The sequence below is a fragment of the Equus przewalskii genome, chromosome 2 (genome assembly GCF_037783145.1).
Source record: "Equus przewalskii isolate Varuska chromosome 2, EquPr2, whole genome shotgun sequence".
In the NCBI taxonomy this organism is placed as follows: Eukaryota; Metazoa; Chordata; class Mammalia; order Perissodactyla; family Equidae; genus Equus; species Equus przewalskii.
Genome location: NC_091832.1, coordinates 49,769,374 through 49,794,128, shown reverse-complemented (window position 1 = coordinate 49,794,128; position 24,755 = coordinate 49,769,374). Strand labels below are relative to the sequence as shown.

At 48.4% G+C, this 24,755-nt stretch overlaps 1 long non-coding RNA gene across 1 annotated transcript; it reads right to left on the bottom strand.

The window, feature by feature from the left end:
- Positions 1 to 8,087: 8,087 nt before the first annotated feature.
- Positions 8,088 to 24,354, bottom strand: LOC139081187 (uncharacterized). Its single transcript, XR_011536309.1, has 2 exons — positions 23,669 to 24,354; positions 8,088 to 8,349 (listed from the first exon to the last, which is right to left on the bottom strand). It is a non-coding gene; the product is annotated as an uncharacterized lncRNA (long non-coding RNA).
- Between the last annotated feature and the right edge of the window lie 401 nt (positions 24,355 to 24,755).

The following is a 24,755-nucleotide window of genomic DNA, read 5'->3' as shown; positions in this document are numbered from 1 at the left end:
CTGGGCTCACTGTCAGGAACGCCGCGCCGCCTGCTCTATTTTCTGAGTAACTAAGGGTGCCCCGGGGAGCCTGAGGCCTCCCGCGGGTGAGTGACACCTGGCCGACGCTGGCGCGCGGCGAGCCCAGGGGAGCCCGCGGGACCCTCCCCCCGCCCGCGCTCGCGCTGGCCGCTTAACGCGTGTCTGCAGTCAAACTGGGTCAGGACCTCGGGCAGCAGTCTGACCCCCTCCTTGTTAGATTGTAAAGAGGGGTTGAGAGTTGGAAGGAGACACGCCCCAGTTAAAGAAGGAGCCAAAAGGGAATATGCATTGATCCAGGGACTGCGTGCCGTGAGGCCTGCATAGTTGTGACTGACTCAACCTCTCCCCGGCCCCGTTAGCACCCGCCTTCCCACGTGAGGAAGCAGACTTACAGAGGGCGTACGATGCTGCTTTATTTCACTCCTTCTTTCATTCAGCATTTATTGGGCTCTTATTTGGAGCGAGGAGCTATGCTAAGCACCAAGGACACTGGGAATGTAACATAGGACCTAAGGTGAGTGTGACAGAGGGACAGGACTCTACATGGGAGTGTATGAGGAGTACAGCTCAGTTCTCCCCCAGGAAGGGCTCGCTGTCGCACTGCATCTCTGCCTTCTCCACAGTCAGTCCCCGTGCCCAGCGCAGGGGCTGTCCAGTCCTCCTTGTAGCTCCAGGATTTAGACTAGTACCTTGTGGTGCTCTGTAAATGACTGCATAGAGAGAGAGATGATGGATGGATGGATGGGTGGGTAGATGCGTGGATGGATGAATGAATGGGTGCATGGACAGGTGGATGGCTGGATGGACAAATGAGTGATGAACAAATAAACAGATCCTGGAGAGTACATGTCAAAAAGGTGCAAGAATACCCAGTAATCAGTGGTAGGCCTTATTCATAACTATATTCCTATTACCTGCACAGAATGTGATCTCTTTGGTATGCTGTAAACCCCACGAAAGCAAGGACCCCTCCCTGTGTGTTTTCCATCACCCACAGAGCCCAGCACAGAATTCGGTTTCCTCCAGGTGCTCAGTAAAAGTTTGTGCAATGAAATGGTGTTTTCCATATTTGACTTCATTCTCTCTCCTGATCCGTGGACAACTTTGGGGGGTAGAGTAGGGTCCTTCCACCTTTCATGCAAAGAGGAGGACCAAGCCACAGAAAAGCGAAATGTCTGAGGGTCTGAACTCTGAGTCTTGAGACCCCAGGCCCTGGGACAAATCGGTGAGTGAGCATGTGGCCTTTCGAGGAGGCAGCCCAGAGGCCCAGTGGTGAGGAGAAGCTCCCAGCTGTGTCTGGAGGAAACAGCCAGGCCTGAGTTCCTGTGAGCTAAGGCAGGCCCCCTACTGCCAAAGAGGGGACGATGGCAGCTGGGGCTGGCTGCTCAGCTGGGGACAGAGGGGAGGAAGTGGTGGAGGCAGAGCCCATCAGCCAAGGAGGGGCCTGGACTGAGCAGCAAGCGCATCTCCCCACCTCCAGCCTAGCCGTCAGAGCACATCCTCCCCAGGCCTCCCCAGGCCTGAGGGGCTAAGCAAGGGGCTGTCCTAAGGAGTCTCTCCTGAGACAGTAGACCCAGGACAGGGCCTCAGGGAGCAAGTGTCAGACCCTGCGTGTCTGAAGTGCTGCATTTTGCCCTGGTTTGGTAACTAAGAAGCTTGCGGTCCTTTAGGGCCCCATCTCCTTCTCTGTGCCTCTGTTCCCTAATCCCTGAAATGACGTCATTGAGAAGATGGCTTGAGTTATCGCGTCAACCCCCTGGCAGCCTGGCACAGCATACTTCTCAGGAAAGGTGCTCCCTCCCCTTCCTCTGTCACCCACCTCCTGATGTATGCCTCAGTTCCTCCTGAGAGAAGCAGGAAGAGCAGCACCCACACCAGCCTCGGCTCGGGAAGATCATGCAGACCAAACGAAAGATGGATGTAAAAGTGCGGTGAAGTCTGGGTGCAGATGCAAGAGCAAGGTTAAATTAACACGTCAAGTCCCCAGAATGGACAGTCCAGCTGCTGCAAATCCCCTGCGGTAAAAGTACCAGAGGGGAGCCTCAGCCCCACCCAACTGCCCTGTCCCCAGGGCTCTCTGCTTCTAGTGCCTCCCTCCGAGCTTTCCCCACCTGCCCCACCTGCTCAGACTCTCTCTCCATCTCCTCCAGGAGCTAGAAAGCCTGCTCCTGCCTCCTTAGCTGATGGAGCTGGAGACAGGCAGCCTTCACAGGTGCTCCGTTCCAGCCTCAGCACAGCACGCTGCTGCCCACCCTTGTGAGGGGGCTTGGCTGCCGCCTCCTCCAGATGTTGTTCCAGCGACCGGGAAGAGGATGGGAAACAGAAACCCACTGGCCCCTTGATGTCCTGTAACATTCCTGGAGTGGGACATGCTCAAATGGCATATCTTTTGTGAAGCCACCCTAGAAAGCCCAGTGGCGAACCAGCTCCTCCCTGGGGTACTGAGCAAGGCGAGAAGAGGCTGGGATTGGAGTGGGGAGGGGGAAGCTGAAGGCCAGGTCTGAGTCAGAATCCAGAATCCTGTGTGACCTTGAATATGTTCCTCTGCTCTCTGGACCTCAATTGTTTTCATGTTCAAGACGATGATTGTTTTGAGGCTTAAATAAGAAAATATGATTATAGGATATAGAACAATGTCTGACCAAGAGTTGGCACCAATAAACATGAAAAAAAGAATGGATAGAAGACCCTCAAATCTCAGGACCAGTGAAGAGCATGGCTTTGGGGTAAGCTGGAAGAGGCTCCAGTAAGCAACAGTTTTCAACTGGCTAACCCTGCATCCCTGTGCACCCTCCACGGGAGGAGTGGGGAGGGCTTCCCTGGAGACACGGACTTGGTTGGGGGGTGAGTGTGTAGGAAAAAGAGGGAAAAGATAATCCAAAACCTCACTGCCAAAAAAGTAAGAAAACAATACACTAACAACGAAGGAGCAGAAAGGGAAATCAAGAATGCAATCCCATTTACAATTGCAACAAAAAGAATAAAATACCTAGGAATAAATTTAACCAAAGAGGTGGAAGACCTGTACACTGAAAACTACAAAACATTGTTGAAAGAAATCAAAGACACAAAGAAATGCAACAATATTCCATGCTCTTGGATTGGAAGAATTAACATAGTTAAAATGTCCATACTTCCTGAAGCAATCTACAGATTCAATGCAATCCTTATCAAAGTTCCAACAACATTTTTCACAGAAATAGAACAAAAACTCCTAAAATTTATATGGAACAACACAAGACCCTGAATAGCCAAAGGAGTACTGAGAAAAAAGAACAAAGCTGGAGGTATCACATTCCCTGATTTCAAACTGTATTACAAAGCCATAGTAACCAAAACAGATCAATGGAACAGAATTGAGAGCCCAGAAATAAACCCACACATCTATGGACAGCTAATTTTCGACAGGGGAGCGGAGAACATACAATGGAGAAAGCAAAGTCTTCTCAGTAAATGGTGTTGGGAAAACTGGACAGCCACATGCAAAAGAATGACGGTAGACCATTGTCTTACACAATGCACAAAAATTAACTCAAAATGGATTAAAGACTTGAATGGTCTTAGCAGCATATTTTCAAATACAGTGGCTGACCATGCAAGAGAAACAGTAGAAAAAAATAAACAAATGGAAGTACCTCAAACTAAAAAGCTTCTGCTCAGAAAAAGGAAACCATCAACAAAATGAAAAGACAACCTAACAATTGGAAGAAGACATTTGCAAACCATATATCTGATAAGGGCTTCATATCCAAAATACGTAAAGAACTCATACACCTCAACAACAAAAAAGCCAACAACCCAATTAAAAAGTGGGCAAAAGATCTGAACAGACATTTCTCCAAAGAAGATGTACAGATGACCAACATGCACATGAAAAGATATTCAACATCACTAATTATCAAGGAAATGCAAGTCAAAACTACTATATCACCTCACACCCGTCAGAATGGCTATAATTAACAAGACAAGAAACAGCAAGTGCTGGAGAGGATGTGGAGAGAAGGGAACATTCATATATTGCTGGTGGGCGTGCAAACTGGTACAACCACTGTGGAAAGCAGTAGAGATTCCTCAAAAAATTAAGAGTAGAACTACCATATGATCCAGCTATTCCACCGCTGGGTATTTATCCAAAGAACATGAAAAGATGAATGCATAAAGATACAAACACCCCTATGTTCACTGCAGCATTATTCATAATAGCCAAGACCTGGAAGCAAGCTAGGTACCCATAAAGGGATGAACAGATGAAGAAGATGTGGTATAGATACACAATGGAATACTACTCAGCTGTAAGAAATTATTAAATCTGGCCATTTATGATAACATGGATGGACCTGGAGCATATTATGCTAAGTGAAATAAGTCAGAGGCAGAAAGTCAAATATCGTATGATCTCACTCATAAGAAAAAGATAAAAACTACAACAAACAATCACATAGAGACCAAGATTGGATTGGTGATTACCAGAGAGGAAGCGGGGAGGGAGGAGGGCAAAAAGGATGACAGGGTACACGTGTGTGGTGATGGATGTTAATGAGTCTTTGGGTGGTGAACATGATGTAATCTACATGGAAATCGAAATATAATGATGTATACCTGAAATTTATGAAATGTTATAAACCAATGTTATCGCAATAAAAAGTAAAAATTAAAAAAAATAAGAAAACATATACCTGTGCTCAATTTCCTTCAGTGGCTCCCACTTATCCAGATCTGAATTCGCGGGCAGCACTGGAGGCTCCCCCTTGGCTCGACCCGGTCTGACTTCCCACCCTGATTTATCCCTCCTCACCCAAACCGCTCTCCTCCTCTGGACCGTCTGCTCGTCAACACCTAAGCAGGTCCGGCGCATCTTGCCTCCCCACCTCGTGTGAGCTGGACAACGAAGCTGAGTCCCTGCAGGTCCTCTCACCTGTGCCTGGGCCCGCAGGGCTCTTTCCCTGACTCAGCATTTGGCCGCTCCATTCATTTGCCCCTTTTTAGTGTCACTTTTCAAATATCAGGCTGAGTCTGAGCAACTAGACTGTAAGCTCCACAGGGACAAGAGTGTGTGTGTGTGTGTGTGTGTGTGTCTGTGTGTGTATTCACATGTATATAGAAACATCTATGTATTCAAGATTACTGATCTTTCCATCCATCTATTTATACCTATGCTTATATCCAGCTGTATATCCAGATATAGGTAGCAATAGAGATGTAGACAGATATAGATACAGATATAAATATAGATATAGATATAGGTATAGATGTAGATACAGATATACGTATAGATATAGATAGAATGAGCACCAGAACAACCCCTCCCATCCCTGTATGCATGCCCCTTTAAATGAGACTTTTTTCCACCCATCAAGAAATGGCGTCTCTGTCTCCTTTCCTCAACTCTCAGCTGGCCTTATGACTTGCTCTGACAACTAGACATGATAACTAGAATGTGGCAGATGTGACATTGTGCGGCTTCCTAGTCTAGGTCTTGGCAGCATTGGAAGTTTCCACTCTTGCTCTCGTAGATTAGAATTTGGCCACTGCCACATGACAAAGGCTGAGCTAGCCTTCTTGAGGATGAGAGATCTTGTGGGGAGAGAGGCCTGGATGACAGCCAGGGCCAACCACCAGACATGTGAGTGAGGCCATTTTCAACCATGCAGACCCAGCTGAGCCGCCACGTGACTGAAACCATATTAGCGACCTCCGGAGCAAGTGTCAAGCCTGGCATCATCTAGTCTTCCATTTCCTGTCAGGATCTCCTTCCAGCGCTGAGCCCAGCATGAGCTGTTAACCCACAGACTTGGGAAGAAACAGAACGGCTCTTGTTTCAAGCCACCAAGTGATGGGGTAGTTTGGGTATAAAGCAAAGATTAAAGCATATGTGTACGTGTTTTTGTGTGTCTGTGAAAAATTGAATGCTATATACATATCAGCGTCAGAATTACTTAAGTGAGTAAACGAATGAGTGGGTGAGTTCAAAGCCTTAATGTGTTCCATTCTAGATTTTCCCTTCTGAGTCCATTAGTGTAGAATCTGTTTGTTGGATCTGATTTTACTCCTCTCTATTTTCTCTCAGCAAGAGGAAAAAGTAACCGGGATTTGAAAGAAGTTTACCTAGTTCTTAGGAATGTCAAGCATGCAGAGGAAGGGCCCAACCCATTGGTTCTTCCTCAGTGCACAAAAGCCACCACAGTGTGCTGTCAGGGAAATGAATTGGAAACCAGGCGACGGTTGCTTGAGGCCTGGTTTACCACCCATTGGCTGTGTCCTTCAGTATGGTCAGTTTCGTCTCTCTGGGCCTCAGTTTCCCCATCTGGAAGTAGAAGCTTCAATTGGCTAGCCTCTAAGGCCTCTCTCATCTATGACATTCTCTGAGTTCTTGGTAAAAAGGTCTTAACCCTTTCATCCACCTCATGGCGTATTCTTTTGATGACTAGTTTACAACAAGCAGTATGATAAGGATCGGGAGTGCCACTGTCCCTTGGGGGCAGAAAATAGGACTTAGAAAAGGGAGTTGAGACCCCTTCGACTACACCACAAAGCAGGAAGAGAGCCAGGATTAGGCTTGAGGCCTGGCAGCTGTGTTTTGGAGACTGGCTTGGATGCTGGGTTACATTGGGTCTCAGAGCTGGTGTGTCTCATGTCATCTGGTTAATGCACTTAGGCTGGAACTCACAGGAGATGAGGTTTTATAAGGTGGTCCTGAGTAGCCTCAGAAATAGCTATGGAAAAAGATGACTTTTCATCCTGACGTAAGTCTGATTGGAATGTGCAGGGAGCAGATCATGCCTGCCGTCTCTGCCCTCCATCTATTGCCACTCTTTCCCATGACGGTAACGGCCTTCAGGAAAGGTCTATCTTCCCAGCCATCTCACAGTGGAGACATTTGTGTCATTTTAAACTTGAAGAAATCAAACTCAGAGTGGTAAGGTAATGTCACATGATCAGGAAGTTCAAAGCCGAGAAATAAACCCAAATTTATCTGATTCTAAAACACAACATTTTCCACCATATTATGCAGTCCTCTTCCATTTGCTGCTGGGATCTTCTTCCAGAGCTGAGGCCAAGGGAAGGGAGGACCTTACGCAGAACACACTTCACACCTCAGGCCCGGAGCTGTTAGGAACACTGTGAGCAGGGCTGTCTTGACACGGCAGCCTCACATCCACCTTGGATAGAACTTGGGTTGCGTCCACTTCATCTCAAATTCTATCCCTCAAGAAAATTGAGATATTATATAATTCCAGTGAATATGGATACAATAATGGCTGCAGAATCTTGGAGCTCCTGCCTGAAGCCTGCTAATAAGTCACTTCAGTCCCTCCTCCCAAACCGAAAGCAGTCAGAGGATCACTACACACTGGGCGTGTGCACAAGGAAACACAGGACCTGGGCCCGGTGCAGGGGCCTCAGCTGACAGCCACACAAAAATCCACAAAACATGCAAATGTGAGCTTCACGGTGCTAACTCACTGTACGAGAATGAGGAAAGAAAGACCCTTACGGACTAGCGGGGAACGAGAAGGTTTCATGGAACAAACAGAGTTTGAGCTGAACCATGAAGGAAAAAGTGGTCCAGAGAAGGAGGAAGGGCCCTCTTAGCAGTGGGCACAGCACGAGCAAAAGCTTTGAGGAAGGAGAGACCAGGTTTGTGGAGAGGACAGTGAGAAGGTGAACCTGCATGGGGCCGGGGGCCTGGTGGAGGAGAATGCAAATGGCCCCAGTGGGCAGGAGAGCCCGAGTCAGCAAAAGGGAGACATCTGGCACCCAGGTCCCATCCACTCATCCATCTCACTTTCTACAAGACTGAAGCCCCGCCCGGCTACCCACACAAACCAACACACAGACATACACATGTGTGTGCGCACGCATGCTCACACACACACACACTGTCACACACACACCCTGTTTTGTGTTTGTTCCTGTCAGAAACCAGCCTGAGATTGTTGTGGATTCCAGAGGAGGGTGGGGAAGGCCAAGATAGGAGATTGGTGAGGTTCTAATTACATATCTTTGAGGTGGAAATTTAGCGAAACCAAACTTGGAACAACATAAAAGTGCGTGAAACAGACTTATCCGTTCATTATGCAAAGGAATTGCTTATTTATGGAGTTTGGATTACAGTAGAGAGCTCCTAAAGCAGAAGGACGGTGCTTGACGGAGTCCCATTAGCAGAAGCGCACTCTGTGGGGAAGAGCACACCTGTGGGATGCAGCCTCAGTGTGCGCAGGCCCATCCCCGCCAGCGCGGAGGGAACGCGGGCCAGAGGAGCTCGCTCAGAGGACAATCCGTGACAATTCTGAGATCTTAGGGAAGATGTCCACTGTAGAGCCATTCCTATGAGAAAAAATAATACGATATTATAAATATTGTCATATTGGGGGCAAAAGACTTAAAAAAAGGAGATGATGCTTAGTCACTGCCCGACGCTCTAACAGAGTCATCTATTTGTGATTCGAGGACTTCCCTGGGACCGGGATCCCCCAATTAAAAAAAAAATCTTGAGTCTAACTCACTTTAGATTTTCTACATTTTATTATCTACTCTCCTTTTTCTTTAAATTAAAATTGCTTCGGGGAATGATTAAGTCACTAAGAGAGCATTTCTCAAGTATGTTCTTGTGAAGTACTGGTTTACAAGAAAAAAATTGGTGGTTAAATACATTTGGAGAATTTCAAATTAAATTCACACCCCATACCACCCGCCTTGGACTGTATAGTGAGCATTCACATTAATGTGTTAACGGTTCTGAGAAGTCTTACAATAAAGAAATTTAAACTTGTTTAACTTTAACTTGGTGTTTCTAAAATTTAAGTAATCAAGAAATCTGGGGGTTTGTTTTTGTTTTCATTTACAAAACATCTAGTACTGTCCCGAGGAATGGATGTTCTATAAAACAAGCTTTGGGAAATAATGACCTTTTGGGTTGTTTTTTCAGTTTCTGTCTTTGGACGTAAATTTGAAAATTGTTCATGATTTTTCAAGACCAATTGCTTGATGCTTTTGTTTTCGTGCAGCCTGGTAAAGTTCGACCCTAATCTTCTTACATGGAGTTGCATTTTTTACTCATAAAGAGATTTGGTTACCTGGTTTCTGGGTGGAACCCAGGGACTCTTGAACCACAGGTTCTCTAGGACTTAAAAAGTCATGTTCTGGTCCCCAGAGAGGGCAGTGAAGTCAGAGTGCTCTGGTCAGGGGTACTAGGCCATGTCTGGGTACCAAAAGGAAGACGTCTCAGAGTGTCCCTGTGTGTGTAGGTTAAAAAACAATGGTGCAACTGGAAACAACCCAAAAGGCCATCCACAGGTGAATGGAGAAGCTATGGTATATCCATACAGTGGAATGCCACCCATCAATCAAGTGGAATAAACTATAATGCAGACCACAACATGAATGAATCTCAACATCGTTACACTCAGGAAAAGAAGAGTACATGTTGTATGATTCTTTCATATAAACCTCTAGGAAATACAGACCAATCTATAGCAACAGAAAGCAGATCAGGAGTAGCCTGGGGGTGGGAGTAGAGGGAGGGAAGGGGCACCAGGAAATCTTTGGGGGTGAGTGATGGAAATATTTGGTATCTTAATTGTGGTAATAGTTTTAAGGCTATACACATATGTCAAAACTCGTTAAATTGTATACTTACATATGTGTGGTTTATTGCATATAAGCAATATCTCGAGTTGCAAAAATAAATTAAAATAAATAAATAAATAATTGCCGACAAAAATAATCCATAACCAATCTATAAATGAAAATTTGGGTGAGTTTATTCTGAGCTGAAATCTGAGGACCATGGCCCGGGGCCTTTCTTCCCGAAGGAAGAAAGGGCACCAAAGAAGTGAAGTATACAGAGTGGTTATATACCCCCACACGGGATGTTTCACATATGATTCAAATGTCCCTCTCACAATAGTCACAAGATTGCCCTGTGGGCACAGCACTTGATGGACACAGCAGGTAGTGGGTCTGCTATCTCAGAGAGCATAGCAGGAGGCAAGCCTATTGTCTCAAGCTGGGTGGTCACAGGTGAGCGCAGCAATCAGTTTCTAACCTAAGGAAAGATGCTTAATCCTTAAGGGAATGCCAACGTTGCGAGCGGGAGGGAAGTTGCACCTTTATCTCAAGGGCCTTTGTTCTTGCCATAGGGAATGTCTAAAGCAGATATACAATGCATGCTCAACAGCCACGGTCAGGCCCTTTTGGAAAGACAAGGTCAGGCCGAATTAGGTTTACACCAAATGGCTTCCTCATATATTCCAATGTATCCTATTACTTGCCATTTCAATTTATCATAATTTAAAAATTTTCTCCAGAAAAAGAAAAAGAAGAACATTCTGTGCCTGGCTTGCTCTGATTAATGCTTCCAGTCATCAATGATTTTTAGATAATCAAAGGTGGTAAGCAAGAGAGTGAGCAGGTCAGGACCTTGACTGACTCCGTTTGTAGACACTGCCTTCTAGAGCCCTTTATAGCCACCCAGGCAGAGGCAACTCTTCGTCTTTCATTATTTTCTCATCAGTGGGAGAGGCCTTGAAAGAGTTTCATCTGCTTCCTAGAAATTTCAAGGACTCAGAAGAAAGGTTTGTCCATTGTCTTTTCTTTGACAACAAAGCTTCGCCAGAGCTGGTGTGGTTGAGGGGACTGAACTGAGTTGAACCTCTCTGGTCAAAGCTTGGCTCACTTTCAATGGCTGTGTGTCCTTGGTATAGTCACTTCCTCTATGTCCCTGGAGAATCAGACACTTCAGAGATGTAGCAGATACAAAGGAGTAAAAAGACAGCTCACCCTGGGGAAACTAAGGCAGGAAAAGAGTATCTTCATTCCTAAAATGAAAAGGTGGAAAGCTTCTTCTTATTCTGGCATTTTATGATTCTTTGAATTTTTCTCTGCAAGCAAGAATATGCTATGAGCACTCTAAATGGGTGGATAAAAGTTTGAGGAAGAGGAAAGAGGCGGATGGGGGTAAAACGGGGAACTGGCCAGATTGAGCGCTAACAGCCCAGTCTCCATGTCAGGCAGACTGTAGCTTCACCCTGGATGGATCTTTGACAAGCCATGTGACCTCCAGCCAATCCACAGCTCTGAGACTCCTCAGCAAACTAGAGTAATTAGTAACTACCACACAGTTGTTCTTAAAAGTAAATGAAAAAGTATTTGTAAAAATCCCCAGCACAAGGCCCAGCATATAATAGGGGCAAAATGTCAATTCCTTCTCCACCTTCCAGAGACAAATAACCTGTTAAATATTTGGCTGAGAGGAGGCCTGAAATTCACAGGTAAATACAGGTCCAACGTATCCCACACCCTCGGAGCTGAGTCAACGGCAAGACCTCCCCAAAACGTGAGGCTCCTGGATTTCTATCTTTGCTTAACTGGTCCACTGAAGGCATCTTTCCTGGGGACGCACTGTCTCTGGGAGTGACCGCACAATGTAGCAGGGCTTTTCTCCCCAGCCCTGGGGCTCCTTCCTTGCATCCACTCTTCCAGGCTCTGCAGGGCTTCTTCCCCCATTTTGACCTCCGCTGCCCCACCCCTACTCCATCTTCAACCTTGCTTCCTTTCCTTCCTTCTCCTCTTTGTTTTTTAAGGGGCAGCCCAGGTCTGAGGCACCTCCAGAGATCAGGATGGTGAAAACAGGTGGATGAAGTCAAATGAGGGAACAGGATTTTGTATGTCCCAATAAGTTAAGTCTACCAGAGCTGGAAGACTCCTCAGGGTGTGTATTCATTTCCTGTGGCTATCGTCACAAAGTACCAAAAACCGGGTGGGTTAAAATAGCAGGAAGTTATGCTCTCACAGTTCTGGAGGCCAGAAAATTGAACTCAAGTTGTCAGCAAGGCCTTGTTCTCTCTGACAACTCAAGGGAGCATCGTCCCTCACTTCCTCCATCTTCTGGTGGTCTCCAGCAATCTTTGGCATTCCTTGGCTGTATACACATCACTCCGATCTCTGCCTCCACCATCACGTGGCATTCTCCCTGCATGTCTTACTATCCCTGAGTGTCTATGTCCTTTCTTCTTCTTACAAGGACACCCGTCATATTGGATTAAGGCTTATCTTAATATCTACAAAAACCCTATTTCCAAATAAGGTCGCATTCTGAGATCTGGTGGACATTAATTTTGGGGGGACACAATTCAACCCAATATAGGGTCCTCAATGTTCCACCACCAGAAGAGAATAAATCCTAGAATTTAAAGTGACTTGGTTGGGGCCGGCCCAGTGACATAGTGGTAAAGTTCACGCACTCCACTTCAGCAGCCCAAGGCTCATGGGTTGGGATCCTCGGCTCAGATCTACACACTGCTCATCAAGCCAAGCTGTGGCAGCATCCCACATACAAAATAGAGGAAGATTGGCACAGATGTTAGCTCAGGGCTAATCTTCCTTACCAAAAAATATTTTAAAATAAAGTGACTTGGTCTAGATAAAATGGATTGGCAGAGCTAAGCCTGGAGTTCAGGCCTGTTGCTCCCACACCCAGGTGACTTGTAAGGCACCAGTGTGTCTTTAACAGGCACTGACTTGGCTCCAGGCTAAGGGGAAGGAAGAGAGATGACTTTGGTTTTGGAGGCTCCCTGTGCTGGACCAGGCTTATGATAGGAACAGCCACAGTGCTCTGGAGGCGCGATCCCCAATCTCTACAATAGCGAACGTCCTAGGAAAGCTCACTAAGGGCCAGCCACTATTCTTAGCCCTCAAATGTGTATTAACTTATTTAATTCTCCCAACAAGCCAGGGTCTGTCTGAATCCAAAGCCCATGCCCTTCCTCCAGCACCAAGCAGCCTTAAGTGAGAACTTAGAGCGAAAATAGAGCTTCAGATGATACTTCTGCATACCCACCAAAGACCTATCACGTAATTTAAAGCTCAGCTGGAATTTGAAAATGTCCACCCTGGCTGGGAATGGGGTAACCACACAGGACAGTTGTCTACCCAAAGGCCAGCTGCCAGCCAATGAGCCGGGAATCTCCCAGAGCCCAGGCTTCAGATGGCTTACAGACTGAGACAAGCAACAGTCCGTTAAGCACTTTCCAGCTGATGGCTGTGGTTTCTGGCCAGGATAGCTGACAGATGTGCATGGGGGCCTCTGCCCATCAGGGTGCAGATGTGGGACAAATCTCTCTGGCACAATGCTGCTCTGAGACAAGGAGGGGCAGAGAGAAAGAAAGCAGCTCAGGCCATGCCTGCAAACAGCTCAGGGTTAAAGGATTACTGGTTGGACCCCAGCACCACTGATTCATACTCACTACATGCTGGGGGACTGCGGGCAGTAATTAACAGTTATCCAAAGGCATCAACCAAAGCCGAGGAAGGGGCCCAGTGGGATGCACTGACTGTCAGTCTGGGAGTGCAGACAGAGGGGAAAGTCATCTCTTCCTGGGCACTGGGAGACAGAAAATGCTTGAAGATGCCATAGGGTATAAAAAAGGAACTGGAACTTCCTTTGCTTCTGCCACACCCTTTGTAATGATAGTTCTTATTTGAGAAGAGGCATATGTGAAAGCTTCGGGCTCTGGAGAGGATATATTTTGATGTCACACCCTGGGTTGCTGGACCAGGTTTTTAGAGGAATCTGAATATCCTGCTACTGGTGTCTGCTTGGTGCACAAAGAGAATAGAAGCGCTCCCTTCATCTATAAGGATACTAAGGAAGCAGCAAAGAGCACCCACCCGTAGCCTCAAGACCTGCAGTCCCATGACAGCCCCACCGCCATCTTGCTATGGCAAGATAAACCCTTTACCCTCGCTGAGTCTGAGATCCCCATTTCTCGGGTAAGGATGATCACACACATTCTGTCCTTCTCCATGGGCTATTGTGAGACTCAAATAGAACAATATACACAGAAACATTTTGAAAAGCACAGTTTTAGTAGTGAGGGCAGAAAGTACTAATGACTAAGAGCCAAGAGGAGCAGCTCAGCCACCAACCAACCAGCTATGGGAAACTGGGAAAGTCGTAAAACTCTAATCGTGCATGACAGCCTTGGGTCATGGAGGTTTTTACAAATCTAACCAAAGCGATGGACCGAAGGCCCCAGAAAAACGCCCAAGGAAGAGACAATGTTTTCACATGACCTCAGAAGCTTCCTGGCTTTTCTAGGCCCATCTGTGGGCCTCTAGCAAGTCCCCAGACCCCCAGGTTGAAAGCACCGGCCCCAGGAGCAGGCACACAGCAGCCGCAGCCCAGATCTCAGTTACTGTGCCTTGAGAAGGAACGTCTCGATGTCACGGGGGGACCATTCCCAGCAGACTGAAAGTGAGGAAGTAGAGTATTTCATATATTTATCAGGAGCATCATGGAAGTTAACCTGCACACGGCCTAAGTGTTTTCAGGCCATGTTTGAGGGCGACCTCAGTACTCTGCTGCCCCGGTCCAGGCTGTGGCTCATTATTCTCCAGTTCGTCCTCCCGTGCGGCCCTGTCTACTTCACATCTTTCAGAGACTCCTCAGACTCTCCTGGCACTGAGGGCCACCCCTGCTGTTCTCAGCACGGGCACGGGTTGGTTTCCTTTTTCCAGGTTTGCTGTCATTTCAGTGGGATTTGGGAGGCGGGGGAGGCAAACATGTGAACTCAGGCTGGAGCCAGAAGCTCCTTATTTCTTTTAAGTTCTGTAAATCCCCCCTGGCTCCACCCTGGAAGCCCAGACCGGAGGCACCGCCTTGGTTTGCTTTTGCAGTGTCACGTAAGGCCCTTCATATAACTGCCCATCTGCAGCCCCTGAGTGCCGGTGTCCGCGTGAGACACCCCCTCAGCTGTCGCGAGCCAGGGCGGGAGCAGGAGCACGGCAGCAGCAGCCAGGTCTTGGCCCAAACACCATGAGCGGGAACATCTCAGCATCACGGAGGACTGTCCCCAGCAGCGCACGCAACCCCTGTGGCTGAGAAGCCTGGTGCAGGCACCTGGGAGACTGCCATCTCTGCTGTTCGGGCAGACGCGAGCCCTCATTTTATGCCCAGGTATGTGGGCTAGCACCTGAGCGACAGCACAGCACAGAGGGCAAGAAAGCAGACTTCAGAGGAACTTACTAGCTGTGTTGAACAAATTTCCTAATCTTTCTGTGCCTCAGCATCATTAGTTGTAAAACAGGGACACTGATAGTATTTACTTCATATCGTTGCTATGAAAATTCAGTAGGTTAATACATATGCAGTGTTTAAAACAGTGTCTAGTAAGCACTCAGTAAACACAAGTCATTTGAGGATGGGGAGAAAGGGGTGTTAATGACTGAATGTCTATGTCCCCCTACAATTCACGTGTTGAACCCTAACCCCAGTGCGAAGGATAGAGGGAAGTTTGGAGACGGGGCCTTTGGGAGATAATTCTTTTCAGATGAGGCCAAGAGGGTGGCACCCCCATGATGGAATTAGTGTCCCTGTGAGGAAGAGAGACCAGAGATCACTCTGTCTCCACCATGTGAGGACACAGGGAGAAGGCAGCCATCTACAAGCCAGGAAGAGAGCCCTCACTGGGAACAGAAGCTGTGAGTGTCTTGACCTTGGACTTTCCAGCCTCCAGAACTGTGAGAAACGAAAGCCTGTGGTTGAAGCCCCCCAGCCTGTGGTATGTGTTACAGCAGCCCGAGCTGACTGACACAGGGGTCCACTAGTCAGGTTCTCCAGAGACGCACAATGAAAAGGAAATGTAGGTGTGTAGATATTAAGGAATCGGCTCACGTGGTCACGGGGGCTGGCAAGTCTGAAATCTGTGGGGCCAGCTGGCAGGCTGCACACAGAGGAAGAGCTGATGTTGCAGCCCAAGTCTGAAAGCAGTCTGGAGGCAGGATTCCCTCTTCCTTCAGGGAACCTCGGTCTGCTTTCTCGTAATGCCTTTGACTGATCAGATGAGACCTACCCACACTATGTGCAAAATCCACTGATTTAAATGTCAATCTCATCTAAAACTACCTTCACATCGACACCTAGACTGGTGTTTCACCAATTATCTAGGTACAGTGGCCTCACCAGGTTGACACATATTGACACACGGAATGAACCATCGCAGGGTGACTGAAGGTGAGCAGTGTACAGGTTCACACATGCACGTCAGGAGCACTTCCTCAGTAGCACACTCGACACACCGTATCCTTAAAATGCCACCAAGGCCAAGGCTGTCTCTGGAGCCAGGGCTCCCATGTCTAGATCTGCTGAGGGTGAGAGAGGGTGTGCAGGCCACCTCATCAGCACACCTGGAGCAGTAGCTCTCATGGAAGCCAATGGCAAACAGCTGCCTCGGGGGCAAGTGCAGACTTGGGGCCCTGTGCCATGGACAGGGTCCAGGAGGCTGCCCCCAGGCCTCCTCTGTCCTCACAGTTATACTTTCAACCTGCTGCTCTGCCTACATCATCTGCTCTGGGCTGCATGGCCACCTGGGGAGAACGCCGGGTGGGAATTATAATGCCCGTTTCACAGAGGCACCAAAACAGAGGCTACACAACTGGCAAGGACAGAGTCTGGACTAGAATCAGCTTCTCTGGCCCCTACTTCAGGGCACTTTTCCATTACATCAAAATGTCCTCCAAGCCCACAAACAGGGTCAGCCTGTGATGTCGGGGTGTGTGTGTGTCGGGGTGGGGGGGCAACCAAAGGAATTAAGAGGGAGCAGAGAGGGTCCATGTTATTATCTCAAGCAAGTCAATCCACCCAGCTGAGACTCAGTTTCTTCCTGTGCAAAATGACACAACTAGGCCATAAGTTCCTAAGGATGAAAACTGTATCTTTTCCTCCACATATATCCCCTTCCCAGCCTAGCATGTAGGAATCATTCAGCAAGTGCTTGTTGAACTGAATGGGGAGTAGGTGATGCCATTAGTTTGCTGCCATAGCAAAGTACCATAGACTGGGTGCCTTAAACAAAAGACATTTTTTTTCTCACAATTACGGAGGCTGGAAGTGCAAGATCAAGGTGCAGGCAGGGTTGGTTTCTCCTGAGGCCTCTCTCCTTGCCTTGTGGATGGCCATCTTTTCCCTGTGTCTTCCCTGGTCTTCCCTACGTGTGTGCTTGTGTCCTAATTTCCTCTTCTTATAAGAATACCAGTCCTTTGGATTAGGGCCCACTTTACTACCTTGATTTTAACCTAATTACTTAGTTAAGTTCCTATCACCAAATGCAGTCACACTGTGAGGTACTGTTGGGGGTTTGGTCTTCAATATATAAATTGGGGGGTGTGGGGGGCCGTAAATCAACTCAAATCAGGCATCTGGTCTCTAGAGTTGTTCCAGCTCTGACATGTGATTTCTCTCATGGCGAATCAGGAACTTTCCCTAGGCCTTCCTCCCTCTGATGAATAGTTCCTGGTAAAAATGGGCATGTTAACCTCAATAAGAGAACAGAGAACCCAATTAAAAAATGGGCCAAAGACCTTGACAGACACCTCTCCAAGAAGACATACAGATGAGCAATAAGCACATGAAAAGATATCCACATCATACATCATCAAGGAAATGCAAATTAAAACAATGAGATACCACTACATGCCCATTAGAATGGCCCAAATCTGGAAACCTGACAACACCAAGTGCTGACAAGGATGTAGAGTGATGAAACTCTCATTCATTGTTAGTGGGAATACAAAATGGTGCAGCCACTTTGGAAGGCAGTTTGGTGGTTTCTTACAAAACTAAACGTACTCTTACCATACGATCCAGCAGTTGTGCTCCTTGGTATTTACCCAAAGGAGCTGAAAACTTACGTCCACACAAAAACCTGCACATGGATGTTTATGGCAGCTTTATTCATAATTGTCAACACTTGAAAGCAACCAAGATGTCCTTCAGTAGGTGAACAGATCAATAAATTGAAAATGGAATATTATTCAGCAATAAAAAGCAATGAATGATCAAGCCATGAAAAGACATGGAAGAAACTTAAAGGCGCATTAAAGTGAAAGAAGCCAGTCTGAGAAGGCTACACACTGTATGACTCCAACTCTACGACATTCTGGAAAAGGCAAAACTATCAAGACAGTAAAAAGATCAGTGGTTGCCAGGAGCTGGGGGGGAGGGTAGGATGAATATGCAGACACAGAGGATTTTTAAGACAGTGAAAAAACTCCGTATGATACTATGATGATGGATACAAGCCATTAGACATATGTCTAAACCCACAGAATGGACAACACCAAGAGTGAACCCTAAGGTAAACCACAGACTCTGGGTGATGTTGCCGTGTCAATAACGGCTCATCAATTCTAACAAACATCCCACTCTCATGGGGGATGTTGATAGTGTGGGAAGCTGTGCATATGTGGGGGCAGGATGTATGTGGAAACTCTTTGTACCTTCCTCTTAATTTTGCTCTGAATCTAAAGCTGCTCTAAAAAAATAGTCTTTAATAATAATTTTAAGAAGACATGCTATTGTTTATATAATTAGCCTGGAAATGGGTAAAATCAAGGAGAAAAAGATTAGCACATGGTCCAATGATGCTTTGTCTCCAACAAGAAACTGCCTGGAGTCGACCAGCCAAACGAAGCATTCAGGCTTTGAAAATAATAAGGGAGAAAATGATCAGCGTAATCTGTTACTATTTCTAAGAGAACACCACCATTTAAAGTATTTAAGTACTTTAAAATCATCTAAAACAATATATCTGTAAGCTTATCATTTGTCAAATACAAATTTTACAAAATGAGCATGTCAGGGCCCTGTAGGCATGTATTGGTGTCTGTCCCTGGCCACGGTTGCACCAGGGCCTGGATGCCTCAACTAGGTGGTTCATCCACGCAGTGGACACTCCTCAGGGATAAGAGTGTGAACTCTCGAGCCATGCAAGTGCCTGGATGAATCTCTGTTTTGGACCACTAACGAGCACGGCAAGGACTGGGGACTGTCCATTTGATGCAGACAAGATTGTGCTGGAGATGCAAAGCTTCTTAGTAGTCAAACGGATATTGTTTGCTTTTTTATTTTAAATAGGAAATTGTTTTCTAAAACTAAAATACTGGAATTGTCAAAGTAATATACTGAGAGAAGCTGACAAAAAAGTACTTACTGTACGATTCCGTTAATGTACAGTCTAGAAAATGCCAACAAATGTAGCCTAAGGGAAAGAGATGAGTGGTTGTCTGGGCAGGTGGGTGCAGAGGGAGACCAGAAGGTGATTACAACGGACAGGAGGAAGCTTTTGGAGGTAGTGGACATGGTCACTGTCTTGGCTGTCCGGTGGTTTCACAGGTGTGTTCATTCGTCAGAGCTTCTCAAGGAGTACACTGTAAACACGGGTGGTTATCTGTATGTCAATTACTCCTCAATAAAGCTGGTAAAAAGGCGCAGCTGGAGGAAGGCACCCCCTTTATCAGAGCACAGTGTCTTACGACTTGAGGCCTGTAGAGGAGCACAAGGAGGATGAGAGACAATTTGCTTATTGTTTCCCTAGAGATTCCAGGCCCCCAGAAAGCAGGGGTGAGGGGGAGGTGGTGTAAACTAGAGGAGTGGATGAGGGTCCTACCCCCAGACTCCGGGCCCTACCCCACCCCTCACAGTGGTACCTGCCCCTCCAAGGCTGACTAAAGACCAAATGACCCAGGCCGAAGGCCCTGGATGCTAGACTCAGGTATCCTAATTGAGGAAAACTCGTGAGAATGCAATTTAAAACTGGGTAAAACTGGATTGTCTGTCTGTGTAGTCCATCAAGATTTCTCCCAATGAAGCCTGCCTGAGAGGCTCCCCTGCGTGCAGGGCAGCATCCCCCCACAGCCCTGCCTGGGAGACTGGCATGTGTCCTCTGGGCCTCCCCTCTAGCCTCCACTGTCACTTCCTCTGCAGTATTGTCAACCAGCTGCTCCAGGCACTGAAGGGAGGGCAGGAGCGCGACTGCTCAGTCAGCCTCAGTCAGCACGTCTAGTTCAGGTGGAGGCTCCAGCCTTGGCCAGGGCAAGCTCCAGTCCACACTTCCTCTGGTCCCCAGGGCCCTGCGGGGAGGGGAAGGGGCGCCTCTGCTGGGCACACCGCTCACCTTCCCACCCTTGGTCACATCCTTCAGCGTGCCTAATATCTACCTACTCTTGATTACTTCCGTCTGTTATTCCAGATTGTTATCTAGCTTTAACACACAGGATTTGGGGAAGATCTTTGTTTTCACAATATCCACTATCATCTGGAAATTAGGAACTGTTGCTGTCAAATACACGTCTGCATGTGTCTGCATGATGTTACCTGATACTTTAAAGAGGGGCGGGAGAGATGGGTAACGGGCTGAGGGAGGGCCTCTTCTGAGACTGTGAACACCACACCTGTGTCTAGCAAGCTCCCCAGCGCCAGGTGTGCGGCCTGGGGGTGAGCAGGGGGGGATGGCTGCTAAGCAAACTTTCCCTCAGGCCTCACCCAGCCCCAATCTCTTCCTGGTTGTGATGACACAGGACTGTTTATTTTTTTAATATGAGAGGGAGAAGCTGACGGGTGTAGATGCTGGCATCGTACAGCCTGGGTTTGAGTCCTGGTTCTGCTCCTTAATAGCCATCAACCTCCTAGCTGCTCTGGACCTCACCTTTCTCATCTGTAAAATGGTGCCATTAATAGTACCTCTCATAAAACTGTTTTAAAGAATGCGCAGGATAATCTGCATTCTGCTACGTTGGCTGATTTATCTAGCCCACCTTTTTTAAATTTACAGAGAGAGGTCACTCACCCCAGGCTGCAGGGCTGATGGGGCATGGGGATTGAACCCAAATTCAAGACTCCTCATTCAAAGACTTCCTTCTCTGCAGAGCAATTGCTCTAGGAAAATGCAAATAAGTGTTCCTGGGGGTGGTGGGGGGTCTAACTCCAAGTTATCAGCACCTTAATGTTAGCAATGTGAATTGGTTTAACACCTTTTTTTTAATTGAACTCAGTCTGGTTAGAAAGGAGGACAGAAAGGGGTGGGGGCAGACCCTCCGCCTGTGATTTGGGCAGCCCTCACACTAGAGGTTGCGTCTCCTGCTGTCACGGGACAAAGCTGAGACTCAGGTCCTAGGATCAGACCGCAGTGAAGGTGCTGCTCCCACTACCTGACTGGGAACCCAAACGCTTCCTCACAGAAGGAGACTGGGAAGAGCTCACCATCCACACGGGACTCTGAGGTGGGCCTGGGTGACCGTGTGGGCAGGAGAAGGGGGAAGAGACCACCTCACAGGCCCCACAGCTGCCAGGCAGGACCAGGCACAGATGCCGGGTCCATCATTCTCTCAACACCACTCTGCGCCAACCCCCAAGGCCTCAGGGAGGCGACACTCTGATGACCCCTTCCCGCTGCAGCCTCACAGGCTCCTGATGGGGGAGGCGCCTTTCACTCAGGCCTTGAGCCCCCAGGAACAGCACCGTCTACCAAATGAGCCAGACACGGAGCTGGAAAACCCTCGGACAACTGTTCGGTTCCCTCCTTCAAGGAGGGGAGCGAGGGCTAACCGACGGGCCCCTCCCTTCCCTGCTTCTTGGAGAGAAAATAAACATTCTCCATGGTTTTTCTTCTTAACTAAACCCTCCAAGTTTAGACGCACTTCTCTGAGTTCCTTTTCCAGGGAGCAGTGGACTAGAGAGAACACAAGAAGGAGATGCTCTGTCAGAGAGGATGCCATCTTCTCATTACTCAACTCACGTTTTCAAGGACTTACTACGGCTTTAAAATGCTATTTCATTGGATCTTCATGCCCTCTGTGAAGGCTGAAGGTTATCGCATGTGTTTGTGCATTACTCAAGGTCAATAAGAGCGGCAGGACTGGGATTTGAAGCCAGCCCCGGACGACCCCGGGGCCAGACTCTTCCCGAAACGCGGCTGCACATGTCGTGTCTTCTCATGGTCCCCCGGCTGCCTCCTTCCTCACCCCTGGTCCAGGCCGGGGTCCTGAGCCCTCTCTCCTCAGATGCCTGTCTTATCTCCATGAAGAAACCAGACCCTGCGATCATGTGCCCTCTTCTAGAGTTACCAGGTCATCCAGCATCCCCAACAATTAGTCTCTCTCCTTTAAGAAAATTCATCACACTGAAAAGCCACCACAACGAATTCTGTGACGCTTTTAAAGTGATCTCTATTTTTATAATCACAACAGCATCTATGCACCCGTGAAAAGACAGTTTCACAGGGAAGCGTTATTTATTCAGACTGACTAAAATACTCCCTGTGCCTGTAAATTAGACAATCCCTTGAAATCATTCACCTTGAAGTCCCCAGGGGTTTGGACCGGCTGAGGACACTGCTTTCCATCCCATGATCTCTCCCCTCGGAACCTGCAGAGCAAGCTGGTGCTGCCCTGGTCTAGTACTGGTCTGGTAGCGATCTCGTCTGGTGCCGGTCTGGTGGTGATCTGGTCTGGTGGTGATCCGGTCTGTGGTGATCTGGTCTGGTGCTGGTCTGGTAGTGATCTGGTCTGGTGGTGATCTGGTCTGGTGCTGGTCTGGCGCTGCTCTTGTACTTGGAAGTTACCTTTTGTCTTCCTTTTTTTTTTCCTGGTTTATTATGAGCTAGAACTCCACCCCCAGCATGGTCAGTGCTGTCCAACCCTCTCCTGGCCATCACATTCAGGGCCTTGGGCCCAAACTGACCATCTCTTCTTTTTGTAACAATAACTAAATGACAGTAGAAACAACATTTCGTAGTACCTGACAGTTTACACAGCACATTTACCTACACTAACTCATTTAATCCTCAAATTGACCCCAGGAGGGTATTAGCACTTCCATTTTCCTTGAAAAACTGAGTCTCAGAGAGATTTAAGCCACTTGCTTAAGATAGCTCAGCTCGTGAGTGGGAAAGCAAGATCCAAAACCTTAGGTGTGATTCATTGTCCCCCCATCCACCCTCCCAACCTTTCTGTCACCTCCCTCACAGCCACGCAGAGGGGAGTTCCCTGGCCGCTCAGAACAGGTGTCCTGGTCTGGTTGCACAGGTGGAATGTCCACATGCCTAGCTTCACTGCCCACCGGCCTCACTCTCAAGCCCATTTGGGCCCTCTGGCCAGCTGAGCCCGGGAGGATTCTCCTGAACACTGCTACGAAGTGCTCTCTCGAAGCCTTGGGCCAGAACACATGCAGTCTAGGGAAACGCTTCCTTCACTCTTTCTGGGGACTGTCTTCCCCTCCAGGACACTCCTGCCAAATGGCCTTCTCCCCTACAGCTCAAACCCCACCTGTGGTCTCCAGGGGTCCAGCATCCCAGGCCAGCCTGCCTCCAAGGACTCTTCCCCACCCCACCCCACCCCTACAAAGATCACAGCAGCAGAGCGGGCGCCATGCTGTGGCCTCCCACTTGAGTGCCCTCCAAGCCCCAGGTTAATGCCAGACAGCTGCCTAATCAAGAGGTGTTTGTCCCCCCACCCGGTATGATGGAAGCTGGGACAGAGTTTGCACCTTGAGGCCTAAAGGCTGCGGCCATCTGGTCTTTCTCCCTCCCCCTTCTACCCTAAACAGTTCCTGGCAGGAGTTTCAGGCAAGCGACAGCCAGCTGGGCGGAGGCCTCTGGAGACCCCTCCCCTAGACTCACCCGAGTGAGAAGCTGCCCCCAATCAAAGGCTGACGCGGGCCATCTGTGCCTGAGCCCCTGAAATCGGGCAGGCAGCGCCCTGTGCCTCCAGGGCCCTCCAAGCTGTGAGGAAATTCTGCCAAGCCCTGCTCCTCCCCCAAAGCCCCCAACACCAAACACAACCATCCATTCTCCTGCCTTCCCCCATCTACCTGAACCGGAGAGCAAGTGCCAAGCCAGTCCAATTCCTGCAGCGCCCCCGGGGAAAGGCAGCTGCATTAGGCCAGGAGAGAAGCTTGGGCCCCTGATCCTACAGCTCCTGGTAGTACCCAGACAACTCAAGCTCTGATGCAGGTGAGATGAAAAGGAAGGGCAAGGAACAGAAAGCAGGAAAAGCCCCCAGTCTCCTCCTTGGAGAAAAGGGTGTCAGCTAATAGTCAGAAGATGCAGCGCAGAGGAGGAGCCTGCAGTTTCCCAGCATGACTTCACCTTCCGTCAAACTCCAGAGAAAAAATAGATCCCATGGCTCCTTCAGTCCCAGCCTTTTATTTTGAAGATGAGAAAACTGAAGCTCAGAAAGCGGGATGACAAGTCGCAGCTAGCCCAAGGCAGATTCAGACAAGAAGCCAGTGCTCTCTCCCTCATCTTCCATTGTCGCTGACTGTCCAGCTCCCTCAGCAGTTGTGTAGCCCGTACTCCCCTGCCTCGGGGTCCCTGCATATAAACACTCTGGTCCCTAGGAAAGAAGGGCCCAGAGGAGGACAAGAGACGCGTGTGGGAGACAGTCCTGGCGATGGCTTTTCAAGGGCTCCTGGAGAGGGAGCCCCTCTACAGGCCCTGCCTCCCTCCAGCAACGAGCGCAGCCCGAGTCCGCTGGGCTCAAACCTCAGTTCTGACCTCAATAGCTCTGCAGCCCTGGCGCGTAGCTTCACCCTCTGCTCTCCTGACTCCACGTGTGACATGTGTACAGAAAAGCCAGCTGCCGCGTCATTGTAAAGAGCACGAGATCGCTACTTTTAAAACACTGCCCTGACAGCTGTTGGTTGGCCTGTCCTTCATACTGTGCTTCTTACCCGAGGGGTGTTAAGAGTGCTCTAGCCTGGAGACCCAGACTTCTGCTCTACCCCGAACTAAGAAAGACTGCAGGTGGATGGAAACGATGCATCTTCCTTTGGACTGGAGCCACTCTCAGGAGGTAAAGTTGCCTCCCCTGGTTCTCTTCACAGATAAATATGTTAGGCTCTGTCTTACCTTGGTGCCACCCTCTCCCTGAGATGATCACCCTCCCACCTATTCCAG